The 13,699-nt window shown below is 42.3% G+C and overlaps 1 long non-coding RNA gene across 5 annotated transcripts in view; it reads right to left on the bottom strand.

The window, feature by feature from the left end:
* The window catches only part of LOC106145159 (uncharacterized), a 53,244-nt gene that overhangs the window by 2,820 nt on the left and 36,725 nt on the right, over positions 1 to 13,699 (bottom strand). For all 5 annotated transcript variants that reach the window (XR_013436408.1, XR_013436407.1, XR_013436403.1 and 2 more), the window contains one exon: positions 4,379 to 12,886. This is a non-coding gene — a long non-coding RNA (uncharacterized LOC106145159). The remainder of the gene's footprint in view (positions 1 to 4,378; positions 12,887 to 13,699) is intronic.

Below are 13,699 nucleotides of genomic sequence, written 5' to 3'. Positions count from 1 at the left end.
TGGGGGGGCAGTGCGTGCCTGTAATCTCCGTGGCTTGAGAGGACAATGCAGTAGGATTATGGGTTCAAAGCCAGCCTCAGCAATTTAGTGAGGCCCTAAACAACTCAGTGAGACCCTGTCTCTAAATAAAATATTAAAAAGGGCTGGGGATGTTTCTTAGTAGTTAAGTGTCCCTGGGTTCAATCCCTAGAAAAAAAACTAAGCAGGGAGAGGGTGCATAACTCAATGGCAAAGCCCAGGGTTTCAACCAGCAATACAAAAGAGAAAAATCTGAAAGGTAAAACCTAAGAGGCAGCTGTTGGCCCACAATAAAAGATGTCTCGAATGAACCTTTCCTATTTCCAGGGTGCACTTCCTTGGTCAAGGTGTCTGTGGGTCTGTCTGTGGGTGTGGTATATGATACGCACATATACTATTTTTGTACTGAATCAAATAGAAGAGCTGGCTTTTAGAGCCGGGATAATCCTTTCTGATGCCTCTGACGCTGATCCCAGGATCCCCATAGGATGCCAATGATGGAAATCAACACTTATCTTTTCTTCATGGGAGAAGTCATGGTTCTGAGCATTTCTGACCTCCTTCCTTAAAGCCAACCCTGGCATATCCACAGGGACAAGACACCAGATTAAAAGGAACATGAGGTAGCTCCAGCACAAAAGGCAAGAAACAAGAGTTTTATTTGGTAAGTATTCTCAATAGGTGGTCACCTTGCCTGCAAGTCATGTTGGTACTACCCACCCCTTCCGATGCTTTCCTCTCATTTATGGGTATCTATCATCTACCTACCAATCTTCTGTTGGTCAATCAACTATCAAAATCCCTAAATATTTGTTTTGTTTTGTTTTTGTCGAGGGGGTTACTAGGAACTGAATCCAGGGGCGCTTGTCCATTGAGCTATATCCCCAGTCCTTTTTTTTTTTTTTTTTTTTTTTTTGAGATAGGGTCTGATTAAGCTACTGAGTCTAGCCTCAAACTTGTGATTCCCCTGCCTTCAGTGTCCCAGGTTACTGGGAGTGTGCACCACCACACCCAGCTTCAAGGTCCCTCAAGTTTTAAATGTAGATATTATAGGTTTTAGAACATAACCTTTAACAAAGAAAGGAAACTCCCTTGTACTTGACTAAGAAGTATTGTCTGTTTTTCGTGTGTCCATGGCTAGATCAAGGTTTGGATTTTATTGGGTTTTTTTTTTTTTTTTGGTTGTTGTTTTTGTTTTCCTGGTCCCTTAAAAGCAACATACTCTGTTTATTTTTATAGTGGTTATCCTTTAAAACATATTTATTTACTTATATTTCTTTCTTAAACTGAATAGTATCTCTTTCCCACCACAAAAATAACCTTAGCAAACTCTCAAACTCCTGCCACATCTCCCACTCCATACATCCTGTGTCTCACTTAAAAGTTTCATATACATTTATAAGACGTTTGCATTGGAGGCTAAGGGAGGAGGATGGCTCATAGTGTCTTGTCTTACCCTGGATGTTATGTAAGGTACATGCGTTCCTATGAGAACTGAAAAAAGGAATATCAGTATTTTGGTGCTCATTTAATAATCCAAGATATTGAACACTGTTTTCATAGCAGTCAATGTGTGTTGCTGGTTCTGTGAATTACCTGTTGGTGCTCTTTGCTATTTCCTTTCTTAAATTCCTCTTAGTATTTGTTAGGTAACACTTGTTGATTGTAGAAAATGTCTGTTAGTCAGCATTTTGTCACTGTGACCAAAATACCTGACAAGAACAACTTGGCGGAAGAAAAGTTTATTTGGAGATCACGGTCCCAAGATGAGGTAGAACATTGTGGCAGAAGAGGATGGCTGAGGTAAGCTGCTCTGATCATGGTGACCAGGAAGAACAAGAGCAGGTAAGGGCCACCACAAGGAAGATAAACACTTCTAAGGCCTGCCCCCCGGTGACCATGACCCTCTCCAGCCATTTCCCATCTGTCCACAGTTACCACCCAGTCTATTCAAGCTCCGTTGGACTGATTAAGTTATAGCTCTTATAATCTTTTACCTCTGAATAGTCCTGTATTAACATAGGAGCTTTTCTGGAACATGTCATTGTGGGGAGCCACCCCGGAGCTATTTGAGAAGTCTTCACTTGGCCTTGAGCCAAGGAGATTTTGGTTTGGCATTGCAAGCTATTTTGCGGTTCCTCCCACTTAATGGATTGCACAATGCACATGACCTCTATCCTGGATCACCTAGGAAGACTGATGGATCCATAACTCCCCAGTTGGGCGTGACCCTTGGGAACTGGAAAGCCCACTTCCTACTTTATTTGGTGAAGAACATTCTGTAGAAAGCCTTTGAAGTTCCATATAAATATATATTCAATAAAATATAAATAAAGCGAACCGGGCTCTAGCTTTCTCTTTCCAGTGTAGAAGTCGACCTCTGAGGTGGAAGAGCCGTCCAGCCCTCGATTTCTAAAATTACTTTCTGCTTGGTGTGTTCTTTTTCACCACCTTCTTTTTTTAGATTTATTTTGCAGCTAAGCCGCTTCATGCAGAGGAACCCCAAATTCCATTGCCTGCGTGGGATGTGGGTGAGATGTCATATCTAAGCCATAATAATTAGTAAAAACCACCAGAAGCAGTGGCAACCTGTAATCTCAGCCACTCAGGAGGCTAAGGGAGGAGGATGGCAAGTTTGAGCCCAGCCTCAGCAAGTAAGAGAGACCTTATCTAAAAATAAAAAATAAAAAGAGCACTAATGATATGCCTCAATGCTAAAGGACCCCTGAGTTCAATTCCCAGTTCCACCAAAATATAACTAGTAAAAAAAAAAAAAAAACAGAAAGAAGAAAAAATGGTAGTCACCTAAAATTCCCCAATGCAAAGCTTAGTTATGTGACATGCTTTATTTTGTGGCCTTCCAGAAGGTTCTTCTCAGATGTTTGCCACTTGGACCTGGATGTCCACAAGGCAATTCCAACACCTCCCTTTTGGGAGGATTAACAGTTGTCCTAAACAAACCCTGAGTAGACACAGTGTGAACATGAATAAGAGTTTGTTTATCCTCAGAAATTTCAGGTTTATAACTTTCTGCTCAGCATCCTAGGGAGCAGGATGGCCCAGAATTGCTGCTTTGCTCCACCTATCACAACCATGTTCTGGACTGCAAGGAAGAGGAAGGGAAGAAGGGCCCACACACTCCCTATTAAGGAAAATGCTCATAAACCATAAACAGTCATTTGGGTACATATCAATGGATGGATAGTAGTCACAGGGTTACCTCCAGCTGAAATGGGGGCTAGAAAGGTACTTTGGGGAGGGAACATGGCTGTCACATTGAAAGCAGTGTGGTTGGCAGATATGATGTAGCATACCTGTAATCCCAGCTACTCAGTAGCAGAGGCAGAGGAATGGCAATTTCAAGACCAGCCTCAGAAACTTAGTGAGACTCTATCACAACACGCCTGTAATCCCAGTGACTGAGGAGACTGAGACAAGAGGCTCGTGAGTCCAAAGATAGCCTCAGCAAAAGGGAGGCACTAAGCAACTCAGTGAAACCCTCTCTCTAAATAAACAGTGTCCCTGAGTTCCATCCCCCATACTCCCAAAAATAAATAAATAATAAACAGGGTTAGGAATGTAGCTCAGACTTGGGTTCAATCCCCGGAACCAAAAATTAAATAAGATACAATTTTATCTTTTTTAAAAATTTTATTTAATTCTGGTACCAGGGATTGAACCCAGGGGTGCTTAACCACTAAGCTACATCCCCAGCTCTTTTAACTTTTTGAGACAGGGTCTTGCTAAGTTGCTTAGGGCCTCACTAAGTTGCTGAGGCTGGCTTTGAACTTGTGCTTTTCCTGTGTCAGACTCCTGAGCTGCTGCAATAATGAGTGTGCACCAATGCACCCAGCTATATGTTTATTTTTTAGTTCTTTTTTTCTATTTTCCTTCCTTCCATCTCACTGTCTCCTTCTGTTTGTTTTAGGTTTTGTTCTCTTCCTTTGTTCTGCTTTTTTCTTTGGGGGTGGTGGAGGTGGGAGGGGGTTACTGGGTTAAAACAAGGGGCACTTTACCACTGAGCTACAACCTCAGTCTTTTTTGTTTTTTGGGATTTTTGTTGTTGTTGTTGTTGTTGTTGTTGTTGTTTTTGAGATAGGCGCTCACTGAGTTGCTTGGAGCCTTGCTAAGTTGCTGAGGCTGGTCGCAAACTTAGTATCCTGCCTCAGCACCTGAAGTCACTGGGATTTCAGGCTTGTGACGCTGTACCTGGCTCCTTCTTTTCTCACAAATGAAACTGAGATTATGAACCAAAGGGCACGGCTGAGATACTTAAGACTGTAAGTCTGGTTTGGGGTGGATCTTTCAGGGTAGGGGCTGGTTAGGACTTCAGAGTCTAGGGTATAAGCTTGTTTCCTACTTTTTACTGAACAGTTGATGCATCTTTCCGGAAGTCTCTGGAATGAACACTAATGCTGTCAGGGAAGACAGGAAGACTGTGCTGATGAAGGAAACCCAAAGGCAACGTCCATCTGCGTGGATCCTGAGCTGGGGACGTTGCCTTGGCGCCCCCTTGTGGTCACATGCGCTCGTGCCTGGGCTGATTCAAAGCAGAAGTCCGCAAGGTCGCTTGTCCTGGAAGGAGGCGTCGTTTCTGCCTCCCTGAGGTTTTCCTGTTCCCTTCTCAGGCTGATCATCTGTTGGATCATTTACTGGGCACACCTGTACAGCATCAGTTAGCACCCTGAAGATAAAACAGTCAACAATGGAACGCAGAGAAAGATTATCATCAGTATGTAGTTGCTCTTCAGGACAGAGCAGATGACTCCAGATTAATCCCAAGGAACAAATCTCATCTGCAATTTGAAGAATGAGAAACATCAAGAATAACAGTAGTCACATTCTCCATTCTGATGTCTCTTTTTTGTCTCTTTTTATTATTTTTCCTTCCTGAATTTGTTTATTTATTCTGAGGATTGAACCCAGGGGCACTTTACAGTTGAGCTACCCCCGCCCCAGGTTTTTTTTGTTGTTGTTGTTGTTTTTTTGAACAGGATCTCACTGAATTGCTTAAGGCCTCATTAATTTAATGAGGCTGGCTTCTAACTTACAGTTCTCTTGTGTCCACCTCCTGAGTCTCTGGGATTACAGGAACGTTCCACTATGCCCAGCAAGTTTCATCGTGTGTGTGTGTGTGTGTGTGTGTGTGTGTGTGTGTGTGTGGAGGGGGGGGTGCTGGGGACTGAACCCAGGGCTTTGTGCATGCAAGGCAATCACTCTACTAACTGAGCTATATCCTCAGCCCAAGTTTCATCATTTTTAAATCAACCAAGAGGAGCAACTGATATTGGTCAAATTATATTGCTATAATGTGAGAATGTACCAATATATAACAACAAATCACATCATTATGTACAACTATAATGCACCAATAAAAAATTTGGTATAAAAAAGAGCAAGTGAAACTAGAGGGTTTACTTAAGTTTTTTCCTCAGTAACAGTGATTTTTTTTTTTTTTTTACTTTTGGTACAGAAGTATGGCTATACAACATTCTTTTCTTTGCTTTTGGTACAGTATTTTATAAACTTCATGAGATATTCAACATTTTATTATAAAAATAGGCTTTATACTAAGGTGAATGTGGCCAGCAGTAGGTTAACATCAGAGTTCTGATCACACTGAAGGCAGACAAGGCTGAACTATGATGTTCAGTAGGTTAGGTGTATTAAATGCATTTTATTTACATTATTTTCAACTTACAATGGGTTTATCCAGGTATAAACTATCTTAAGTTGAAGAGCATGTATACCACTTTAAGACAGTCAAACAGTCACAGTGTTGTGGCCTTTGGGTTACACTTTGGGTATCACTTCCTAAGAAAACCTAGATGCCAGGCAATGAAACTAGCAACCTCCAAACCATTCGGTCTAAGGCAAAAGAAAAGCATCAAATAGAGCAATAACAGGCAAGACCGCCTCCAGGTAGGCAACATCTGCACCCTGGTCTGCTGCCATCCAGTTCTGGCTCAGTGAAAGGCCAGATACACAGAGCAGCTCCCACCAATGTCCCCAGAATTGTTAAGGTAGTACATAATTTGGTTTTAGAGACCTGATCCATTGTGGTGTTTGTCACCTAAAAAGTCACCTCATGATTCAGTCCACTTGCCCAGGAACAAGAGACTGCAACCAAGGGAACCTGAGTAAGTCCCAAAGAAAAATGAGGACAAGCCCCACTAGTCAACTGGTCACATGCTTTAATCACAGATAAATTACTGGCTTCAGAACATGCTACCTTGAGCTATCCCCAGCCTGCAGCAAAGACCAACACTTATGCTCCTTGGAAGTCACTCCACCCTGGTGCATAGCAGTGCCCTTCACATATCCTTGAAGCTATTGTGGGGGTCATTAGGTCATTCATGCAGGACCCTAAATGAAACACAGAAGCCATGGGTCTTGAACTGCCTCCTAGGCCCTTATCCCAGCCAGTTTTTGAGAATCCCCACAGTCTCTGCCCTGTTAGCTTCTGAGAATGGGAGAAGAATGGGATCCAAGGGGAGCTGATCTTTGACCTAAAAGAGGAGGATGGCTCTCCTCAGGTAAGTGATTCTCACCCTCAGGGTTTATGGACCTCTTGAGAGCTAAACAAACTGGTTATCTTAGAAAGTGCACATCATCCCATAGTTCTGAATACATCATCTCCCTACACAAGATTGAATGGGATTCCCAGCATAGATCTCAAGTCAAGACTGTTTGCACAGACCCACTCCTGAGGACTGTTAATGGCCCCCAAGGCCCTAAGCATGAGGAAGGGGCCAACCAACATTGTCCAGGCCTCCTGGGACCAGACAGGGTGGCTGTCAGCCAGGCAGCTAGTTGAGGTTAGTTATTTCATTAGCCGCCACGCTGTTTCATGATCACACATCAGGAAAATAGTCGAGGACTTGGAGAAAAGTTATTTCACTGCCACATGGTCCAAGTGATGAGAACAACTGTTCACCCAGGGGTCATCCAGGGGTTGGCCTTGAACACTGGGGCTGTCTTTTAGCTGGGCCTAATGCTGGATACCCCAATGGTCAGCTGGGTTAGAATGATAGTGCACAGGACAAGCTCATTCTGGGGCAAGGATGTTACTGTCATTTGATCAACATAAAAGTGCCCTGGAAGGAGAATAGAAAACCTGCCTTAGCCAGATCCAGGCATCGTGAAAGCATGAAGACAGCAGAGCTCATCCCTGGGAGGAGGCTGAAGGAGTTCTGGGAGGAGGTAGGTGTCTCTGAGCCAGGGAATCAGGGGACACCTGGAGATGTATCTCAGGATGGATGCAAACCAAGCTTCATTCACTGCTCCTCTGGCTCTCCCCACCTCCCTGCCCTGTCCACCTTTAGCGAGGTATTTTTTAAAAAATATTTACTCTTAAGCTTTAGGTGGTCACAATATCTTTATTTTACATTTATGTGGTGCTGAGGATTGAACTTGGTGCCTTGTGCATGCTAGGCGAGCACTCTACCACTGAGCCACCACCCCAGCCCCAAGTGAGGTATTTTGGAAAACCAGAGAGAACCTGAGAAAATCAGAGTTAATGGGAACAAGAACCCATGCAGTTCCAAATGCTATTGCATTTGGAGATAGAATGAGCTCTCGATGACTGTGAAAACAGTGACCATGGGAGCAGGCACTGGCCTCTGCTGGGTAGGTGGGGGACAGTAAACCCATTGCTCACCCAACACTGACTAAGCCAACTATCCCACTCTACCAATAAACACTCAGCATCCATTGGCTCCTCCCTCATTCTACTTTGGTGGAAAAGAGACTCTATTAGAACTGAGCACAAGCCTCACCACCTTGACCATTACTAAGGAGACTGAGGCTGAACCTGCCCTCCCAGAGAGAAGAAGTCTCAGGTGGAAGCATGAAGTAGTGAATTTTAGATGCAGGCAACAGAATTTGCCTGCATCTAAAAAGTTTATCCCAGAGAACAGGGATAAACTTTGACTCACAGCACCCGATTTCAGATGCCAGTTCGGTCACGCTCTGGCTATGCAATCTCGGGCAAATAACTCCATATCTCTAGCTTCCTCTCACTTTCCAAAAATTGTTGATTATCCGTTTTGAATGAGTAGAAGTGCCAAGTGCTCAGCACGTCAACAAGGAGTTCTCCAATCTTGGTTCTCCTGATAGATGATGTCTTTGCTATGGAGGTCATGAGAGAACTTCATTTATACTTGGTGATCCTGCCTCCCTCACCACACCATCCTGAGTGCCAAATGGGATGACAGGTAGAATGTCTTTTCAAGGGAACATTGTAATAAATCCCTGATTTCTCAAATATCAGGTCTAGAATTGCTATGACAATTGGTGCCCATCTAGAGGTTTGCAGCAGATTCTCTTGGAGCACATTAAAATAACAAAACAAGCCAGAAATGGTTGCATACACCTGTAATTCCAGTGACTCAAGAGGCTAAAGCAGGAACATCACAAGTTGGAGGTTAGCCTGGACAACTTAGTGAGACCCTGTCTCAAGAAAAGAAAAAAAGGGGGGAGGGGAGACTAAGAATGTAGCTTAGTGGTAAAGTGCCCCCTGGCTTTAAGCCCCAGTACGTGGCTGGGCCTCACCCATACTAGGCAAGCATTCTATCACTGATATACATCCCCAGGCTTATTTTTATTTTACTTTTAAATAGGATCTCAATAAATTCCGAGGCTGGCCTCAAACTTGTGATCCTCTTCTTGCCTGAGGCCCCTGAGTAGCTGGGATTACAATTACAGGCTTACACCACTGCATCCAGCTAAAAGTATTCTTGAAAAGAATAACATTTACACTAAAGTTCTCCATCCCCTGGAGGAAAGGAAGAAGCCCTTCAACAGGCCCAGATTCTATTCTAAGACCATCATATTTTCATGAAAATGTTTCAAAGCATTGCCTTCAGAGACCACTCGCACCAGGAAGACAAGATCAGTTTGGGGTCTTGGACTTCCTTCAGTAGTTGTTTGAGGCCCAGGTCTTCTTAGAGAATGATTTTATGCTGTTCAATCTTTGAAACACTTCAATGTTGAGATGTGCTTCTCTGAAAACTGCTAGCAATTGTCAATGTCTATGTCCTCCTTGCCCAGAGCTTACCCTGCAGCTGGCACTGGGGTAGGGAAATATGGGCTCTCTGGTACCAGGGACACCTGCCTGTGTTTCAGAGAAGTGCATCTTTTTTGTCAGTTTTTACTTCACTATTTGACTATTTCCTCTTTTTCTTGTGTTTATTTCTTCAGATGATCTTTCTGGTTCCTTCTTTTTGTGCACATTTAGTTCCTTTTTTTTCCTTTTTCTTTATAGATCTAAGGCCTTCTCCACTGCTCACTCCAGCCCTATGCTTCCTATCATCCCTGATCTATGAATCTCTACTCCTGGCTTGACTTCTTAAAGCCGCTGCCACCTCCTCCTCCTCTTCCTTCTCCTTCTTTTTGTACCAGGGATTGAACTCAGGGGCAGTCGACCACTGAGCTACATCCCCAGCCCCTTTTTGTAATTTATTTAGAGACAGGGTCTCACTGAGTTGCTTAACACCTTGCTTTTTTGCTGAGGCTGGCTTTGAACTCATGATCCTCTTGCCTCAGCCTCCGGGACTGCTGGGATTACAGGTGTGTGCCACTATGCCCTGGCTCTTGAAGGCTTCTTAGGTGATTCCCTAAGTAAAGCCTGTTTCCAGGCAAATTTGTTGTGCACACAACTAAAGGTTGTCAAGGACTTCCCTAATTCCCAAAATAGCCTTCTTGACTCAGATGTGATTTTTCTGGAAATGTTTCATGAACTTCTGCAAGTTGGCCAACTTTACTGTTTTGGCCTTCTATTCACTTGGCAATAGTCTAAGTGCTTGCATTTCTGTATAGATGCTTTGAAACTTTGGCTCGATTCATCGGTGATTCACTTGACATCTTCAAAAAAGTGGAGCTCCAAGAATAAAATGGTAATATGTGAGGACTTCTGGTTTCTGATTCTCCATGTAAGGAGTTTGGAGGCTGTCCTTCAGCAAATGAATGGACAAATAAACTGTGGTGCATGGAGATGACAGAATATTGTTCAGTGCTAGAAAGAAATAAGCTATGAAGCCATGAATAGGAGGAAACTTAAATGCATATTTCTAAGTGAGAGAAAACAATATGAAAAGGCTACATATTGGCATGATTCAACTCTTTGACATTCTAGAAAAGGAAAAATAGACAGTAAAAATATCAGCAATTGCCAGAGGTTAGGAAGAAGAGAGGAATGAAAAGACAGAGCAAAGATTTTTTTTAAGACAGTGAAAGTGCTATGTGCTTGGTAGGTCTCTTGAGATGTGTGTGTGTGTGTGTGTGTGTGTGTGTGTGTGTGTGTGTGTACACACACACACACACATATATATAGATATAGATATATAATCAATTGTAAGAAATATATAATTCTTGTGGGGGAAGTAAAAAAATTATCCTCTGCATGTGCAGGAATAGGAGATATACTGCACATCTCTGCACCTTCTGCTTAATTTTTCTGTGAACCCAAAATTATTCTAGGGGCTAGGGGTGAAGCTTAGTGGTAGAGTGCTTGCTTAGCATGTGCAAAACCCTAGGTTCAATCCCTAGCACCACACACATAAAAAATTTGTCTTTTGCAAAATATTAATAAGCACTAGGGCTGGGATTATGGCTCAGCGGTAGAGTGTTTGCCTTTCATGTGCAAGGCTCTGGGTTTGATCCTTAGCACCACATAAAAATAAATAAAGTTAAAAAAATAAGCACTGGCTTCCAGAGCACCCTACGAAATGGACTCAGGCTGTGCTAGCCTTTAAGTCACCAGTCCTCCTTAGCAGGTATTTCATTAAAAGCCCCGCCCTCACCACAACTCAAAGGCTTAGGAGTCTTCTGAGCCACAGAGAGAACTGTTAGGTAATTGGGCCCACATGGGTCTTTCTATCCTCCCATCCTGTTCATGCTTCCATTCTACGACTTGTGTCTTTACCCTGCAGTGTTCTCTAGTAGAGCTGAACCTCCACACTTCACTCAATTCTGTCTTTTGGGCTCCTTTATCTACTTGTTTTGCTCTCATTCATTTTATTTTATTTTTATTTTTATTTTAAGAGAGAGAGAGAGAGAGAGGAGAGAGAGAGATAGAGAGAATTTTTAATATTTATTTTTTAGTTCTCGGCGGACACAACATCTTTGTTGGTATGTGGTGCTGAGGATCAAACCCGGGCCGCACGCATGCCAGGCGAGCGCACTACCACTTGAGCCACATCCCCAACCCTGCTCTCATTCATTTTAATAATCACTTCTCCAATTCTCTACCAGCTGGGTATCCTACAATCAATTCCATTCTGATACTATTTCAGATCCCACAGGACAAGGGCTTGATCTCATAGGAATGCCTCCATGACAAATGCCAGACATATGTCCTGGGTGTCCCCAAGGGACAGAGCTTCCATGTCCTCTCTGGGTACACCACTCTTCCAGCACTGTCATGTATTCACCAACCTGGAAGCTCCCCAGACCCACAGCTTAGGGATTTTCATGGAGGTTTCATTATGTACTATGACTGATTAAATCATTTGTCATTGCAATCTCCAGGCCCTCTCCTTTCCCTGAAAATTCCTACCCTCTATTCATACGATTGGTTCCAGTGGGTGACCAGCCCCTATCCTAAAGCTCTCAAGAGACCCATCAAGCACAGACATGCACTACTATATCAGCTCCTCCCATATACTCTAAATCATCTATATCATCTATAATAACTCATGCAATGTAAATGTTATGTAAATGGTTATTATACTGTATTGTTTGAAAAAAGTCTGTACATGTTTAATACAGACACAGTTTTTAAAAAATATTTTCTGGGCTGGGGTTGTGGCTCAGAGGTAGAGCGCTCACCTAACATGTGCAAGGACCTGGATTCGATCCTTAGCACCACATAAAAATAATTAATAAAATAAAGGTATTGTGTCCAACTACACCTAAAAATAAATATTAAAAATAACTATTTTCAGGCTGGGGTTGTGGCTCAATGGTAGTGTGCTCGCCTAGCACAAGGCCCTGGATTCGATCCTCAGCACCACACAAATGTAAAATAAAGATATTGAGTCCACCTGAAACTAAAAAAAATAAATATTAAAAAAAACATTTTCTAACTGTCATTTGTAAATCAAAATTATATCATGAGGGGGCTGGGGTTGTGGCTCAGTGGTAGAGTGCTTGCCTAGCACATGTGAGGCACTGGGTTCAATCCTCAGCACCACCTAAAAAATAATTAATTAATTAATGGTTAAAAAGAAGAATGATCTTTAAAAAAAATTATATCATGAGGTTTGAAGAATAAAATATTTCTCTAAGTCACAGAAAATAGTGACTCAATCTTTTCCCATGGTCGGATCTGGAGCACATCATTTCCAACTTGAGTTCTTCTGTCCCTGAGCTTGGTCAGGTAGTGTTTTATCTCTTCAAAAGTCACAAGTCTCGGGCTGAAGCTGTGGTTCAGTGGTAGCGCGTTGGCCTGGCATGTGTGAGGCACTGGGTATGATTCTCAGCACCATGTATAAATAAATAAAATAAAGGTCTATCAACAACTAAAAAAATATTTTAAAAAAAAAGTCACAATCTTTGGTTTGCAGAAGTGATGGCTTTATCAATGGGCATCATTTGATGAATGCCTTATCCTGCTTTTTAAAATCCTTGTGGAAATATCTTGCAGTAATGCTCTGACTCATCCATCTGTGTTTCCTTCACTTCCTAGGTGTGCAGTGTCTTCAGAGAGATCCTTTGCTGGTTCCTTTCACCTAACTCAATGTATGAAAGTGAGTTTTTCCTGAACCAGGTTTTCACAGGATGTTTGTCAGGAACAATCCAGGGCCGTTTCCTAGGCTCGTGTAGATTTTGCTGTGATTAAAGTTTTGTACGTGGTCATTTTCCTCACCTTTAAAGAATAAATGAGATATTTTGAACATGAAAAGTTATAAAGATAAACATAAAAGAGTTCTAAAAAGCTGGGCATGGTGGCACACATCTGTAAGCCCAGCAGTTTGGGAGGCTGAGGCAGGAGGATTACAAATTCAAAGCCAGTCTCAGCAAAAAAAGTGAAGTGCTAAGCAACTCAGTAAGACCCTATCTCTAAATAAAATATAAAATACAGCTGGGGATATGGCTCAGTGGTCGATTGCCCCTGAGTTCAATCCCCAGTACCCTCAAAATAAAAAAGATCTTTCAAATTATGTGCATGTTTAAATATGTCACAATAAATCCCACTATTTTATATAATTATAATGCACCAATAAAAACTATTTTCAAAAATAAGGGCCAGGAGCTGGGGGCAGTGTTGCATGCCTGTAATCCTATAGACTTGGAAGGCTGAGACAGAAGGATCATGAGTTCAAAGCCAGCCTCAGCAACTCAGCAAGGACTAAGAAACTCAGCAAGGCACTAAGCAACTCAGAAAAACCATCTCTAAATAAAATACATTAAAGGGATGAGGATGTGGCTCAGTAGTTAAGCATCCCTGGGTTCAATCCTTGGTATAAAAAAAAAAAAAAAAACACAGGACCAATAGGGGAAACAGTAATAAAAATATATCCTGGACTAGGGGTATAGCTCAACTGGTAGAGTGCTTACCTTGCATGCACAAGGCCCTGGAGTCAATTCCCAGCACCAAAAAAAAAAAAAAAAAAAAAAATTTATATATATATATATATATATATATATATATATATATAGAGAGAGAGAGAGAGAGAGA

Source organism: Ictidomys tridecemlineatus, chromosome 1 (genome assembly GCF_052094955.1).
Source record: "Ictidomys tridecemlineatus isolate mIctTri1 chromosome 1, mIctTri1.hap1, whole genome shotgun sequence".
NCBI classification, from domain to species: domain Eukaryota; kingdom Metazoa; phylum Chordata; class Mammalia; order Rodentia; family Sciuridae; genus Ictidomys; species Ictidomys tridecemlineatus.
Note: the sequence above shows the minus strand (reverse complement) of the source record. Positions and strands in the feature narration are given on the sequence as shown.